The sequence below is a fragment of the Musa acuminata genome, chromosome BXJ2-10 (assembly GCF_036884655.1).
Source record: "Musa acuminata AAA Group cultivar baxijiao chromosome BXJ2-10, Cavendish_Baxijiao_AAA, whole genome shotgun sequence".
NCBI classification, from domain to species: Eukaryota; Viridiplantae; Streptophyta; class Magnoliopsida; order Zingiberales; family Musaceae; genus Musa; species Musa acuminata.
The window spans coordinates 13481665-13499951 of NC_088347.1; the positions used below are offsets into that span (position 1 = coordinate 13481665).

The 18287-nt window shown below is 35.6% G+C and overlaps 1 pseudogene; it reads left to right on the forward strand.

The window, feature by feature from the left end:
- Nucleotides 1-13121: 13121 nt before the first annotated feature.
- On the forward strand, nucleotides 13122-14361 carry LOC135624333 (deSI-like protein At4g17486; annotated as a pseudogene).
- The last annotated feature ends 3926 nt before the right edge of the window (nucleotides 14362-18287 follow it).

Here is an 18287-nt window from a genome sequence, read left to right on the forward strand (position 1 = left end):
CGGCATTCCAAATTTCTATGTCTGGATTTAAATCTAGATTTAGATCTACTACTGTCAAATTCTCTTTTATCCATTCTTCCCCTAACAACTAGACCCTCAGCCTGATTCTCTCTACTTTCCCCAGTGATATTCCTGTCTATCTGCTCCTTAGATTTCAGTGCAGATTTAATTTCTTGATACAAAACTGTTTCTTTTCCATAGATCAAAGTATCACGGAAATGCTTAAAAGATTGGGGAAGAGAACACGAGAGTAACAAAGCCTTATCCTCATCATCAATTTTTGCATCTATATTCTCCAAATCCATAACCAAAGAATCAAACTTATCAAGATGTGAGATTATAGATGTACCTTTAATCATCCGAAGCATATATAGACTCTGCTTCAAGTAGAGACGATTCTCCACTGTCCTCTTCATGTACAAGGCTTTAAGCTTGTCCCACATGCTCTTAGTCGTAGTCTCCATAGCTACCTCCTGTAAAACCTCATCAGAGAGATTTAGAATGATGTTGGATCGGGCCTTCTTATCCATACCCGCAAGATCTTCCATTGACGTACCATCTGGAATGTTCTCATCCTCCTGTAGTGCCAAATCAACTCCGTCTTGTACCAGAATGGCCTCCATCTTGAGTTGCCACATGCCGAAGTTGACATTTCTATCGAATTTCTCGACAATGATCTTTGATATTGTCATTGTTGCCAAAAGATCCCAGAACCAGGCTCTGATACCAATTTGTTAGAGCTAGCCCCAGGATATTTACCAAAGGATAATTTTGGCAACACAACAAAGACAATAAAGCGGAAAGAATAAAAGCAACAAGAACAAACAAAACACCAGAACACCAGATATACGTGGTTCGGTCAATTGACTTTGACCTACATCCACGGAAGAAAGAGGAGCAAATTACTACTATAAAAGAGGGACACTTACAAATGCCTTAGGAAGATGTTCCTAGGCCATAAAACACCTTCAGCTTACTAAACAAGAAAAAAAACCCAAACCGTAAGCAGGTTTTCTTGTGGTGCCTCTTGTGCTGCCTGTGGTACCTCTTGTGGTGTCTGTGGTACATCTGACTTCAAAGCCCAGGCCCTTATTTATAGTTCCAAGACAAGACAACAAGTCTGATATTACCGATGTGGGACTATGGGACTTGCCAAACTAACAGGTACCACCGCTTATGTTGGGTGGTACCATCGCCTATAGCACTAGCACTAACACTAGGCGGTACCACTGCTTAACACCCTACCACTAGGTGGTACCACTACTTAATAGTCTCTTGGAGACTATGTCTCGGCAATATCACCGCCTGACATAGTCTTGGAGACTGTGCCACGATAGTGCCACTTGTTTGGTCACTATTTAGACCTTTCACTTGACCCAACACAGCCTAATCTTAGACTTAATTGGCCCCTAATTGAGTTGGCTCAATTTTAACCCAATTATGTACTAACTATGAATTTTAAGGTATACATTAAGCTAATTAAGTCTAATAAGTCTTGGTTTCTTCCGGCGAGCTTCCGATGATCTTCCGGTGAGCTTCCAATGATCTTCCGGTGAACTTTTGATGATCTCCCAATGTTCCAGCGGACTCCCGGTAAGCTCCTAGACTTCACAATGATCTTCTTGATGAGTTTTGATGAGCTTCTTTGGCAAGCTCTTGGACTTCTCGGCCAATTCCGGTAGAACTTCTGACGAACGTCTAGACTTCCGATGAACTCTCGAACTCCCAACGAAATCTCATTCATGACTCCGAAACTTTATTTTACTTTATGACTTAATCGCTATCATTGTTAATCCTACACACTTAAAATCCACTTCAATCTAGATAATTATTATAAAGCTAATTAAGTATTTTCTAGATAATTATTATAAAGCTAATCAATATATTGACACTTCATCTAATTTTTTGATGCATCATCCTCTCTTACGGCCTATTGCCTAATTGGCTAGTTGACCTCCGCAACTCCGATTTTCTTGGCGCAATATCCACTCTTTTTGGCTTGATGCCCGAACCCATGGCCTGAAGCCTTCTATCGATACGTCGATTGATCCTTCGGCTCGACGTCCAATCTTTTGATATGTTTATCTCTGGCCTAACATGATTATTCATGCTTTAATTGTCTCTCCTTGATTGAAGTTTCCTATGTCACTCGAAACATAGTTCAAATCATAAACACTATCAATTGGTTTCATCATCAAAATCTGAGATTCAACATGTATAAATGTGATAATACTAGTACAATTTGCTTGTCAAAGGATCCTATTCAATATCCTCGAACTATGTATATTGACATTAGATATCATTTCATTAGTGATCATATAAATAATCATGATATATCTTTGGATTTCATTAATACAAAATATCAGTTAGCAAATATTTTTACTAAACTATTGGATGAGAAATAATTCAATTTTATTATAAGAGAATTAGGTATGTTGAATCTTTCAAATGCATAATTAAAGATCTTTCACTATTTGTTCTCCTATGATTCTTTCATCTTACTAATGGCTAAGAGAGGATTTATCTAAATGAACCACAATCTTTCACTTAATTTCTAAGTGTTTATGACTTGAGATTTATTTTATGACTCATTTATATTTATGCTTGTACACTCTATTTTTTTTATTGATGACAAAGGAGAAGAAGTAACTCATTTTTTTTGTTGATGACTAATGATTCATGCCTAACTTATGTATTAAACAAGGATACTTATGAAGCTTTTATAACTTTTTGTTAGTAATTACTCATACCTAACTTTTGTTAGTTATTCTTTAAAATTCAAAACTTGATTAAATATTTAGGCTTGTAATGATAATATCAATAATGTCAAATTTATTTCAACTTCAATTCAAGATTACTGAAAGAGTATTATTTTGAATTCAAATTCATCATGTTTTTAAGATAGCATATAGATAGAGGAAGTCTTATTAAGGCCCATTATCAATTGACTTCTCAGTGTCTATAACTTAAATTTATCTTTAATGATACAATATTGATATCCTTTATGTATCATAATATCAAAGTAATTTTTATTTTTACATAATTATATCATTGACATACTCTCTTCTTTTTGCTAATGATAAAGAGGGAGAAATAGTAACTCATATTTTTTTGTTACTGACAAAGGAGGAGAAATAATAACTCATATATGAATAGAGAGAATCATGTTGTCTAATGATTTTTTTGTTATTATATTACTTATGTTTGATTTATGCAAATGGTTAACTTATAATTATATTTTGATTGATATTACATATTGATAATAGTTTAAATTTAAAACTTGAAATGATTATAATTATAACTTGAAATTTAAAACATGATTGAACATTGATTTTTGAGCTTGAATGATTGAATCATAATATTAACAAAATCAAATTTCTTTTAACTTGAATTAATATAAACATTTAAAAGGATATATGATTATTTGAGTTTAAATTTATTATAACTTTTAAAATGATAGATATATATGAGAGTTTTGTTAAAACCCTATCATCAATTAGATGTTATCATCAAAAAGGGAGAAATTATTTAATATCATATTTTAATAATAAAATTAATTGATGATTTTATTAGACTAATATTATTTTAAGATAAGTGATATAGAAAATACTTCGATCATGGGCTCAAACTACCAAAAGGCCAATTGTCAAAGTAGGAGAGTTGGACATTCTACTAAAAAAAATATTATGTCAAAAATTAAATATCGAGTCGGAGGATTGGTCAACGTGCCGAAGATCGAACTTCATGCTATATGTTTGGGCATCATATCGAAAGGATTGAATATTATGCTAGAAGATCAGATATCATGAAAAACTAGACATACCTGCATAATGGGTGATATGCCGAAGGAAATGACAATATACCAGAGATTTGGACGAGTGCCAGAAGATCAAATGACATGTAGGAAGAGCGTATAATGTACCGAAAGCTTTAGAAATGTGGTAGATGTATTATTAATTTGTCAAGGTCTTAATTGAGATTATTTTAGATCAATTTAAGTTGATACTAGGTTAAAACAAAGCCCACTTATCAAAAAATTCATTAGCCTTGAATCTAGATCGAATTGGCCCGTTAGAAGGCCAAACCAATAGCATAAACTATGCTTGAGTAGTGGTCCCACCTAAGTCAACTGATAAGTACTATTTATGCTCTATCAACTTTTTCAATGATGGTACCACCTATGACAATAATAGTACTACCTACAATTCAAACTTTTTGGTGATAGTACCATTAATGTTAATCATAGTACCACTCGAAAAAATTTTGAAGATTTAAACTTTTGGCTTCATTATTGAAGCCTTTTTGTGGCCGATAAATATCTCACTCAAGCTTGGTAGATGAGATATCTATTCTTGAGCTAGTAAAATATTGTAAGCTCTTATTTTGAATATAGTTTGAGTCTCCTCCTGAGTGTGGTTAAAATTTTAAATTATAGGTGTTGAGAGATTTCTTATAAAAAAAGAGTATAAGTGTTATCTCGTAAGCTTGTAAGAGAATATAGTTACAATAAGGATAGTTGATATTCATGCATTGGAAAGAAGATTGATAGTAAAAACTAATGACCTCAAGAGAAAAGGAATTAAGAATGGACATAGGTCGAGAAGATTAAACCATTATAAATTGGTTTCTCTACTTGTCTTTTACTTATCACTTAGTTTTATTCTCTTTACTTACAACTTTAACTTTGATTTACTTAGTTTCTAAAATATGTTAATTTATCGATTGAGTTTTAAATCAACTAAAAATACTATTATACTAATTTACCTCTCTCTCTTAATACCATTAACATCCTAGCAGTAACAACTCTCTTTGGACTCAAAACAAATATAATCAAAAGTAAAGTTCTTTATGGATTCAAATAATTAAAATTTTTAATTTATATATAAGTAGTAAAGACAAATATCAAATATATATATATATAAACACTCAACAACTCAAAAAATATGTATAAATACACATGAATCATCGTGGAAAATTTATGATAAACACATAAACAAGATTCCTACAACAATATGCAAGAATGACAATCGTGGCTTAACTATTTGCATCTTAAACATCTCTTTTTGATCTTCAAGTTATATATTGATTTAATCCTTACCTTCTTTGAAGGATTAGCCTACACAATAGTTATTGAAGGTAATATGGCTCAATCATCCTCATTTTGAATCCAATATTATTTGTTTCTCATTGAAAATATATTCTCATTGTATGTGTTCATATATGTTTTACAAAACATATATGGGATCAATTTTTTATAACCAATAACGACCACGACGTGGGAGCATGAGAATCTAAGCATATCGAAGTGGTCACATGAGCAAGTTCTTTTGTCCATGTTCACTATAACTCTCTCAAATGAAATTTATACTTGTAATTTATTATTTGTATGAGGAACAACTCTGACGAACCCAGGCTTTACTTTATTGATTTGATCTTTAATACAACTCATCAACACACTATTCAACTCCTTAAATGTTTGACAATCAATATGGATTCATTCCACGAGTTTTCTTGTCGTCGTCTCAATTAAAAAATAAATTGATAAACAAGAACAACCTTAAGAAATAAATTCATGCTTTTGGATCTACTTGTTGTCAATATTGAATAATGACGTTCGAAAAAAAAAGCATTAGCCCATTTTTATTTTTTAAGTTGACAAATCCAATGATAATTGTCTATATAATATTCTCTCATCCTTGGTAAACATTTGTTAAATTTATACACATTAGATGCTCTAGTTATAGCCCTCAATAATTTTGTCACGATCGATCATGCACATCACGAACAAGTTTCTTGGAAAAATTCACCATGCAATATCTATGATTGACTTCAACGAATATCTTATTTACAATTAAAAAATACCTGAATTATGATTGCTAATGATACATAAAGATTTAGATACATCAATATATCTTCATAGTTGAAATAGAAATCACTCTATTGAAAATATTGGTTCTGAAAATTCTTTAGTACATTGAAAATCGATTCTAATGAAAACTGTTTCGTAAAGATCATAATTTGAAATATGTTCGTAAATATATTGAATGCAGAAAGCAAGTAAAGTGATTTACAGTTAAAGTAAATTGTTTAAGATAAAACACAAACCAGATTTTTATAGTGGTTCGGTCGTCGTGACCTACATCCACTCCACAGATTTTTAATCATTGTTTCATAAACTTTTTAAATTTCATGAGGAGTTCAAGTTCACCATCACTTAAGCTTATGCTCGAGTAGTTTTTAATTATTCTAAGTCCAAAATCTTTCTTATTTTTTGGAAGGTTATCCTCAAGTTCATTTTGTGTCATATTAGTCATTTTGTAGGTCATTAAAGACCCGATAAGTTCTTTGATCAAAAAAATATTTAAATTTTTTGATTCTTGAATAGCCGTTACTTTCGAATTCTAATTTTTAGAAAGTGATCGTAAAACTTTACTAACAAGTTCAAAATTTAAAAAAGTTTTACTAAGAGCTTTTAAACCATTGACAACATCCGTAAAACGGGTGTACATATCAACAATGGTTTCGCTCGGCTTCATTCAAAATAGTTCAAAATCGTGCATCAAAAAGTTGATTTTTGAATCTTTAACTTTGTTAGTACCTTTGTGTGTAATTTCAAGAGTATGCCAAATATCGTGCACAGTTTCACAAATAGAAACACGATTAAATTCATTTTTGTCTAAGGCGCAAAACAAAGCATTCATAGCTTTCGCATTTAAAGAAAAAGTCTTCTTCTTCAAATCATTCCAATGGTCAATGGAAGAGAAGACCTTTGAAATCCATTTTTGTTAATATTCTATAAATCGAGATTTAACGAAAGCAAGAAAACTCTCATTCGAGTTTTCCAATATGTGTAATACGTCCCTTTAAATAAGGGAGGACGAATGAGAGAGTAACCCTCTTGAAAGCTGAAAAGAGTCATTTCTCTTTGGATGTTAAACCAAATGAGAAAAATGAGGCTCTGATACCAACTGTTAGGAACGAGTAGGCACTAAGAGGGGGGTGGGGGGTGAATTAGTGCAGCGGTAAAAACGTTGATTCTAAAAATTCTTTTATACGTTGAAAATCAATTTCGACGAAAATCATTTCGTAAAGATCTTAATTTGAAACATGTTCGTAAATGTATTGAAAGTAGTAAGCAAGTAAAGTGGTTTGTAGTTAAAGTAAATTGCTCAAGAAAAAATGCAAACCAGATTTTTATAGTGGTTCGGTCATCATGACCTACATCCACTCCACTGATTCCTCTTCTGTCGAGGCCACCGGCATCCACTATCAGCCTTCCTTCAATAGACGAAGACCAACCACCTATTCTAATACTTAGAACTTTTGAGAGAAGTTCACACAAGATTGCAGCATAATTTATTTCTATTTTTACTCTCAAGTCTTGTGTCTGTTAACAAGGGATGAGAGGGGTATTTATAGGCTTCAAGTTGATTCAAACTTGGAGCCTAAAAATATCTCATCCTGGGTTTCTCGGGTACGAGCGGTACCACCGCCTAACCGAGCTCTGGCGGTACCACCGCTTGATAGGGGTGGTACTATCATTGGTAGTATTTACTACCGGCGGTACCACAGCCCAAACCACTTGGGAGACTGAGTCTCCCAAGCAGTGCCACCATTGGCCAATCTTTCAGCATCCTAGTTGGGCCTTGAATCCGGCCCAAACCAGTCTAACTTTGGGCCCAATTGGCCCCTAATAGAGTTGATAGGATTACCTCTTAATCTCAACTCCAATTATGTGCTAACTATGATTCTTAAGACATATTCTAAGCAAAACAAGTCCGTAAGTCTAGTTTCTTCCGGTAAGTTTCCAGCGATTCTTCCGGCGAACTTCCAACGATCTCTCAGCAATGTTCTAGCGGACTCCCAGCAAGCTCTTGGATTTTACTACGATCTTCTTGGCAAGTTCCAACGAGCTTCTTTGGCAAGCTCCTGGACTTCTTTGTTGGTTCCGGCAGAACTTCCGATGAACATCTGGACTTCCGATGAACTCTCAAACTCTCAACGAAATCACGTTCTTGACTTCAGGACTTTATTTTGCTTTTTGCCTTATTATCATAGTTAATCCTGCATACATAAAAACACATTTTGATCTAGACAATTATTACTAAGCATGAATCATGTTATCCGGCATGTCATTGGTCCATCGACGCTTCATCTGATTCTTCGGCGCATTGTCCTCTCTTGCGACCTATTGCCCAATCGGCCAATTGTCCTTTGTAACTCCAATATCTTTGGCATAATATCTGCTCTTCTTGGCTCGATGCCCGAATCCATAACCCAAAGTCTTCTGTCGATACGTCGACCAATCATTCGGCCTGATGTACAATCTTCTGATATATTTTCCTCTGACCCAACATGATTCTTCCTGCTTTAATTGTCTCTCCCTCCTTGATCGAAGCATCCTACGTCACTCAAAACATAGATCAAATCATAAATACTTATCAATTGATTTCATCATCAAAATCCAAGATTCAATAAATACTTGTATGATAAGTGTGTTATATCTTTATCAAAGATAGTTCATATATTTTTCTCAAAATTTCTAAGCCATCCTCCAAAAGACCAAAAACCTCATTAAAAATAATTTTTAGATATTGTCACCAATTGAATAGTTGTATCATAGTCTTGAGTTCCTCTAAAAAGTAAAATTAAATTCATATATGATTCTACAAAATCACTGTGAATTTTATTAAGTGTTATCTTACGTGCTAGATATGTCTTTTTATAAGACACTATAATGTCAATTTGTTTTATATATTTGTAATAATCAGTTTTGGTGTATAATCATGATTCACTAAGAGTTGTTCTTTCATATGATCAACAATGAAATGGCTCAATCATTCATGATGACCTGTATTTTTCTAAGCAAATTCCATTGGTGTTCATTGAGAAACTTAATTATTCAAAAACTTTCTATTTCATGGGCGCATATCATCCATCCATACTCTTTAACTACACACTAAATTTTCATCCTATAACTTCTTGTGACCATATTTTTCATATCAAAATTCCTTTAGATCACATACTTTTTTAGAAATTGTTTGAATTCCTCTCTTTCACGAAATAGTTGTAATATGAACACAAGCATTAGTCTTCACTCATATCATACTCTTCTATAGAACAACAATTAATTTTATGAAAATATCATGGATATATCATTTATCTGACAAAAAAGATATCATTAGATATAAATTCCTCATCTTCGCTACAGAGAACTCAGGTATTTAATGTCAAATCATTATCTTCAATAGGGCTAACACTAGCTTCCACCATCGTGCTTGACTCTCCAACAAGATTATCATATATACTCTCATCAAGATAAATAATCTCACCGACATCATAAACTATATATATATTTGGATTAATCTCTCCTTCAATTTTATTTGTTATTGTTGCTTGACCAATTCAGTTTCAATTATATAATTATTTTTTTCATTGTCATCTAAAAAACTTGGGTCATTTAAGTCAAATATGTATGACCTAGCTGTCACCTTATTATCGTCGCCTCTAAGATGAGTGACTTCTCTATCAATTATACATGATGACTATTGAGTCATCTATGATAAGAAGCAAGTTACATTATTTTTCATCATCATTATTTATATTTTGGTTTAGATATAAAAATACTGTAGCTATCTTGATAACGTTGTACTCATAAGACAATTCTTGTGATTCTTTTCCTTGCATATAATGTCAACAAACATGATAATTAATAGCATTAGACAAAACACCACACTAAGGTTCACTTGAACATTTAACAATCAATTGGAAGCAGTACATGCATAGTTGAAGGGGATATAAAGTCATAAAAAGTCACTTGTGGTGTTTTTGATCGTTATTAGAAAACACTATATCTGAACCGAGAAACACTATAAAGGGATCATAAGGCAATTATAATTGCACAACAAATTGATATCGACAAAATTTACAAGATTGTTTCATACAAGTCATAATAAATCAGTTATAGTGTTTTGGTTCATATAAAGAAAATTCTATATCTCAAGAGAAAACACACTATAAAGGGGTCATAAGATCACTCTTATGATTCTTTTCATTGCATACAATGTTAACAAATATATTTCTTGAACTTTTAAATTGATATGAAAATAATTTGAATTAAAGTCATAAGAAGTTAGTCATACTATTTTGGAACGTCATTATAGTATTTTTGTTTATATACAGATAATATTTTATCTGAACAGAAAAAAACACTATAAAGGAGTCATAAGTCAATTCTTGTGTTCTTTCCAATACATATAACGCCAATATCACCAAATTCTAGTTCAAGATAGATGCATTGCATATATCAACATATGCATTTATATACAAAACCTTGTCAAAAGAAAAAAAACTATGAGAAAACACATTAAGGAGTCTCTTGGATGGAAGGGAGAGGAGAATAACAAACAAGCAAAAAACATTGTAAGGCCAACAAAAAATTGTGTTGACAATCCTAGATGAACACTTACAACCTAGCATATTGCACCTACATCTTAGGAAAAGAAAGGGGGGTGGTGAGTTCTTAGCAAAAGAGGGGAGAGAAGGAAGGAGAGGAGGAACAAGCGTATAGGTTAAACACTATAATAGGTTTACTTGAAAAATGGATCAAACCATACTACTGTACAAACCAGTCCACTGAGTTGGATCCGTACACCATATGGATCGGTCTATAGATATGGGTGGGAACTATTTTATTGGGAGGGGTGAAGGACATTTATGATATTAGAAGATAATGATATCTCAAATGATAAAAAATAAAAATGGACATATGAACAAACAAAAAGGTGATTACTATTTGCAATCTCATTTTTACTATTTACATATCTTTAAATTTTTTAATATTTCTAAACTATTATTTTATAAATGGATATAAACATTTTCTTTCTTTTTTTTCCTCATCCTCTTCTGCTTCTTATTTTTTCTCCTCTTTTCCATTCTCAGAGGATAGCATTGAGAGGGTGGCTGGTCAAACAACATCGATAGCATGCATCAATAGTAACAAGTGATGTCAATGGTAGTGAGCAACGATAACGATAAGTGGGAACAATATTGACAACAAGGATGAAACAAGTGATTGTGGGGAAGAAAAGAGACAAAAAAGGAGTAAAATTAATAAATAGTAAAATAATATTTTATTAATTTTTTAAGGAGATTGTCAATAATAAAAAAGGAATTGTATATAATAAGCTTAAAAAAAAGATCGATAATTTATCAAAAATAGTCCCTAGTAATGGGTTTTTACTATATGGTACCCTCATATTTAATTTTTAATAAAGGTGCCCCTTTTATTTAAAATATTGATAATACTTTTAAATCAAGCTATTTCAAAATCAATCATTGCACCAGATGGTTTGGTCCGATTAGAATGTCGATTTGAGCCAGGTCGATTTAGATCGGATCCCTTCCATCAACTTATAAACCATCTTCAACTCCTCTTCCCACAGCCTTCTCCTCCCACTCCATCACCTCACCCCTACTCCCCATTAGCTTGTTTCTCCCTCTCCCCCTTGTTTCCTCCTCTTTTTTATCGTTCTCCTTCTCCTACTCCATCTCGATTGCCTCTCCTCCCTCACCGTCCCTCTTAGCTCCCTCCTCTCTCTTCTCCAACTCCTTCCTCACCTCTTCCTCCTCTTTTGTATTCTACTTTTCCTCCACTGCTTTCTCCTTCTCCTCACCCACTTCCTCCTTTTCATAATTTAACCTAGAAAAGTTCAGTTATACTCGGGTTATAATCAAATTACACTCGAGTTATACTCATTAACAAAACTTATTAAAAATATATTAATTTTATATAAATTTATTCTAAATTTATCATCAAATAAAAAACTAGTATAATTTTTATTAGAATTATATTCTAATAGAATTCTCAAGGTTCTAATAATTAATTATCCTAAAATCATCTAATAAATATTAATTTTAAAATAGGTTAGGTGATCAAGTTTAACTTATTTCAGTTTCGAGCATATTTAAATCAATATAAGAAATAGGAAATGTAAAATTTGGTGATTAGTCTTATGATAAATTTAGGATAATTTTATATAAAAATTAATATATTTTTTAATATGGTCTATGAATGAGTATAATTTAGGATAATTTTATATAGAAATTTATATATTTTTAGGATAACTCAAGTTTTTTAGTTTCAAGATGAATTCAAAAAAAATTTAAATAAAAATTAATTTATTTTTATATATATTCTATGAATGAGTGTAACTCGAGTGTAATAATTTTTAAATAATTTAGGATAATTTTATATAAAAATTAATATATTTTTTAATATATTCAATGAATGAGTGTAACTTGAGTATAATGACATTTCAAGGTAAATTGTAAAGATGGGAGGTGGACTAGGAGAAGGAGGAGAGGAGGAGGGAGCATGGTGTAGAAGTAGAAGAAGATAAAGGAGGAGGAGGGGTAGAGGGAGGAGGCGACAAAAGGGAAAATAGAGGCGAAGGAGGAGTCCAAGAGGGGAGGGGAAGGAGGTTACAAAGTGGGAAAAGGAGAAGATGAAGAATGTGAGGCAGAGTGGAAGCAGGAGAAAGTAAAGGGGGGAGGAGGAGGTAGAGTGGAAGTAGGGATAATGTAACAAAACTAATAGGTAATCTAAGGCTCAATTGAACCAAATTGGATATATAAAGTTTATTTAAACTTTAAGGAATCAAGTAAAACTTAGTCAAAGGATAATCATCATTTTTTATAATTTTATTAAAGATAATCAATAAAATTCGCCTGATTTATCTCAAAAAATTTTATGATTTTATGAAAGATAATCAATAATCAAAGTATAATCATCATCTAGTTGATTAAAAAAAATTGATTCAACAATAACAAATTGAGTAAAACCTAGGCAAAAAATAATTATGATCATTTTACGATTTTATGAAGGATATTCTGATCAAAATATTAAAAAAATACTCAGATAAAAATCAAGTATATAAGTATCATCCCATAAAAAGTTATTACCAGGACTTTCTTCGATAAATTACCCAAAAATAAAATAATAATAATAATAATAAAGTTGGTACATTGAAATAATATTATCTCCGTGGCCGTTTACAACTGGAACATGAGAAGTACTAGCAGGCAAAATCTCAACCTTGTAACGGAAAAATAAATCCACAACGGGAGAGTAAGCGCATCATGGGAAGAACATGTCACCATATCAAACCGACTCCCAATACATCGTATTATACCTTATTCTTCCTTAAATACCCACCTACAAAATAACTCTTCTTTCCTCTTCTCTCCCTCTCTATTTGCACACTGGCCCAGAAGGAAGCGCGATTTCTTTGAGACGATCAGATCGAGGCCGACGTGAGACCGCCGACGTCGCGCCGCAACTGATCCACCGCATGGTGGAGTTACTGTCCACCGTATGATGTTCATCAGGCGGCCGTCGGGGAAGCAGCGGTCTGGGGCGGTACCCGTGCACCTCAACGTCTACGATCTCACGCCCATCAACGGCTACGGCTACTGGCTCGGCCTCGGCGCCTACCACTCCGGCGTCCAAGGTGAGATCCGGTCTGTGCCTAGCGTTTCGAGGAGGATGGTGCGGCGATCGGAAGACGGCTATCGATTTTTAGGGCTTGGTCTTGTTCTTTCCATTGGCAGTGCACGGGGTGGAGTACGCGTACGGGGATCTTCGAAGGAGAGCCGCGGCAGTGCCCGGAGTTTGCGTTCCGGAAGTCGATACTTATCGGGCACACCGATCTGGAGCCTCGTGAGCTGCGGATGCTCATGGAGGAGATGGCCGCGGAGTACGCTGGCGACACCTACAACCTCATCTCCAAGAACTGCAATCACTTCTGCAACGAGGCCTGCCTCCGCCTCATCGGGAAGCCCATCCCCCGATGGGTCAACCGCCTAGCCAGGATCGGTACTTTACCCTCCCTCCCTCGCTCGACCCACAAGCTCCGTCTTTTCTAGCCAAAGATTCGGCTTTCTAAGGAGATTTCGATGGTTGCCAGGATTCCTGTGCACTTGCTTGTTGCCCGTGCAAGTGGAGGCCGTGGGGCAGCGGGCAGCAGAGGAGGGGAAGGTCGGCGCGGACAGCGAGAGGCGGAGGCTGAGGAGCAACCCCAACGTACCACCAGGTAGCATTTCCCAGCCAGTGGTCACCATTTCCTCTCGATCCGTAGAGAGCAGGAGAACCCGGCGCTCGTCTTCGTTATCCTCCATCGGAGCAATCTCTTCCATTTTGAAGGTCTAGTCTAATCCCGGCGGATGTGAACTTTCCGTATGTGTTCTCAATTAGTTTGGAAATGGGATTCTGTTTCCTAATCATATTCTCTTCTCTCTCTTCTTTTCTCTTTTTATCCGTCGTCATTATATTAGATGCTAATTAAACCTGGCATAACTCCACGAATCTCAAAGCGTGTTTTGTCTCCTCATCTTCTTTCGCTAACCGTGGCGGAGTCCAAAGTGATGGTGATCGGATGGCTGTTGATAGAGTGGGAGACCGCACGCGTGCTAATCATGTGGCGGTCCCTCCAATCATGCATGCATCTGTGCCACGTTGATTGGGGTTTTGCGTGCCTGGTTAAGAGAAAATAAAGTTGTCTTTTCTGGGAAACGGGTTGTAGTGGGTGGGATTTGATGGGAACATGGAATTTGGAGCAAATGATAAAAAAGGGCACTCACTTTCTCTTTCTTAAAATCTGTGATAACAAATCTCGACTGATATTAATTCGATATTGAAATCATACATTGTTATTATATTATTCCATTCAAAGATGTCAAGCAACGACGTGACTGTATCATTTGATATATCGATCGTACCTCATTCAATAAATCCTTCCTGAATAAGAAGAATCCAAGAAAATATTACTGTGACTACCTCCCATGTCAAGAGGCCAGTGGCAAAGTACACAACATCATTACTATATCAAAATGATTTTGAGGCTCTAACGACATATTCTAATGGTCATTGTGTTATGAAAATAAGGATTCGAGTTGCTCTACACGTGTTATGCAATGCTAGAATGATGGAAGTAATTTTTATCATTTTATGTACAGCTGGCATACAAACAGCCAGGCTTGATTTGTTGCAATTAGCGTGCCTATTATCTTAATTAACTGTAACATGTTTTAAATCATCCATATCTAATAAATTTAGCCAAGGAAACAATTATAAGATATGAACTTCATGGAGTAACTATAGTGCTGTGACTGGTTTTATTATCAGAGATTTCAGAGACTGCATTGCCAAGAGTTGCATATATCTATTTCCGGATGTCCTCTATCAGTATGATGTGTTGGGAAAATTTATTACAATAATTTTTTTTCTATTTATATATGAAAATAATTTTTTTATCAAAATATTTATTTATTATTAAAAATAAATATTAACAATAGCAACATCAAACACCTAATTTTTGCATGAAAAACTCAATACGAAAAATATTACGAGACCGTAATCCCGTAATCCACTTCAAACCTACACTGTTATCAATAATAATAATAGGTTTACAATAAATTTTCTTCATAATAACTAAATGAGCATAATAATATCAAGAACATAGATCTTAGCTCAATAATAACATATCGTCATCATCGGATTTCATCAAAGGAATGATTTAAATCACGTAGATATCATAAAAGCATCTTATAGAGGACAAATTGCATATCAACACCGTTAGGATTGTAGAGCTTATTGTAAGAATCCTCCACATAAAATTTGAGCCAAACCCAACAAAGTTTAGCTTCCATAAGATATTTAGAGCTTAACTTGCTATTTTACAAATTAATATCTTGCCATAGAATGATGAATTGCTATCTTTGTCATCTTCCATATTTGAAATATCATACTTAAAAATGGATGTCATGCCTTGACATCATTTTGAGAATGTTAGATCATGATAGGAATCATGATTTGTGTATTGATAAGTGTAAATGAACTTAACTTATCAATTTGTTTCTTGAATTCAAAGGCCTTGAATTCAAGAATGTCTTTTCTTCGGTATGGTATATAGATAGGGGGAGTTAAGGTTAACTCCGTCATTAATTGATTGTCATCATCAAAAAGGGGGAGATTGTTGAATCTTGAATTTTGATGATGAAGTCAAATGTAATTTGTTTAATCTAATCTATATATTGAGAAAAGTTTGTAGGATTAACTACGATAGCAGTAAGATATAAAGCAAGTGTTGTGCCGGAGTCAAGATCGAGATCTCATTGGGAGTTCAAGAGTTCGTCGGAAGTTCGGATGTTCGTCGGAAGTTCTGTCGGAACCATCCGAGAAGTCTAGGAGCTTGCCAAAGAAGCTCGTCAAAACTTGCCAAGAAGATCATTGTAAAGTCTAGGAGCTTACTGGGAGTCCGCTGGAACATTGTCGAGAGTTCGTCGGATGTTCGTCGGAAGTACATCGGAAGCTCACTGAAAGAGCAATTGACATATCAGAACAAGAAGTGCAGTAAACATGTCTTAATTGTCATAGTTAGAGTGTAAATTATGTTAGGATTGGGAGGTAATCCCACTAACTTAATTAGGGACCAATTAGGCCCTTAACAGGACTGAATTGGGTCGAATTGAGCACCCAATTTAGCCCTTGAATTCTTGGCTGGTGGTGGCACCGTTTGGAAAGCAGTGCCCCAAGAAATCTGGGTGGTGGTACTACCGACAATTATTGCTGCTAACGGTGGTACCACCCCAATCAGGCGATGGTACCGCTAGAGCTTCGTCTTCAAGCTCTGTCAGTTGGTAGTATCGCCTAGACTGAGCGATTATACTTGTTAGGATCAAGAGCACTAAGAGGGGGGGGAGGGGGGGGCGGGGGTGAATTAGTGCAGCAGAAAACTTTTGACGTTTAAAACTACGTTCGTATGATGAAATCGTTTCCGACGTAAAAACGTTTTCGGAAACTTAACTTGAAAGCGAGTTCATAAAGGAGTGTAGCAAAAGTAAAGAGGAAGTAAAGCACATATGGAGGTTTGCAGTAAGGTAAGCGGCAAGAATAAATACAAACCAGAAAGCACCATAATTTTAGAGTGGTTTGGTCAATCTTGACCTACATCCACTTTTGGCTTTCTCCTCCGATGAAGTCACCGGCATCCACTAGAGGCCTTCCTTCAATAGGCGAAGGCCAACCACCCTTTTACAGTTTCACTCCTTTTGACGGGCTTAGGAGACAACCCTTACAGAAGTTTCTTTCCTCTCTTGACAGATCAAAACTCGGAAGAAAAGAGGAAGGAGAACTTTTAACTCATACAATACTTTTGAGCTCTAAAAATCAAGAGTAAGATTGGATTTTTGGTGCATTTGGTTGCCCTTTCATTGCTGAAAGGGTGGGGTATTTATAAGCCCCAAACTAGTTTGAATTCCAAGCTCAAAACTATCATCTCCCAGAATTCCGGGGTTTGGCGGTTGCACCGCGAGACTGGGGCGGTTTCACCGCCTGATAGATCTCGAAGACTGAGCCTCTGGGCAGTGCCACCTCCTATCAGGGGCGGTTGCACCACTTAGAAGAGCTCGGAGACTAAGCCTCTGGGTGGTGCCACCGCTTGACAGGGGCGGTTGCACCGCCTAGTCTCGCTCGGAGACTAGAGTGGTTGCATCGCTTGGCAGAGCTCGGAGACCAAAATCAGGCGGTTCCACCGCTTGTCAAGGGCGGTTGCACCGCCCAGCCTAGCTCGTAGACTGAGACCTGGGCTATGCTACCGCTGACCCAGGCGGTGCCACCGTTGGCCAAGAAATCTGGGTCCGAATGGGCTGATCCATTTGGCCCAATTTAGGTTTATCAAAGGCCCAATTGCCCCAAGATTAAGTTAATGGGATCACCTCCCATTTCTAACTTAATCATCGTGCTAACTACGATATTTCTTAAGACATTTACTGCAACTTGCTCTGGTGCATCAATCGCTTCTTCCGGTGAGCTTCCGGCGAACTTCCGTCGATCATCGGATGAACCCTCGGTGATGCTCTTGCGGACTTCCGACAAACTCCTGGACTTACAACGATCCACTTGGCGAGTCCTGACGAGCTTCTTTTGGCAAGCTCCTAACTTCTCAGATTTGTTCCCGCAGAACCTCCGACGACCGTCCGGACTTCCGTCTAACTCTCGAACTCCCAACGTGATCATAGTCTTGACTCCGGCGCAACTCCTGCTGCATGTCTTTCTTCCATTGTAGTTAATCCTGCACATGTAAAAGAAAACTTCGATCGAGATAATTGATCCTAAGCAATTAACCAAGTTATCCGGCATGCCCTGGGCTGGGTTGTGCTACCGTTGACCCAGGCGGTGCCACCGTTGGCCAAGAAATCTGGGTCCGAATGGGCTGATCCATTCGGCC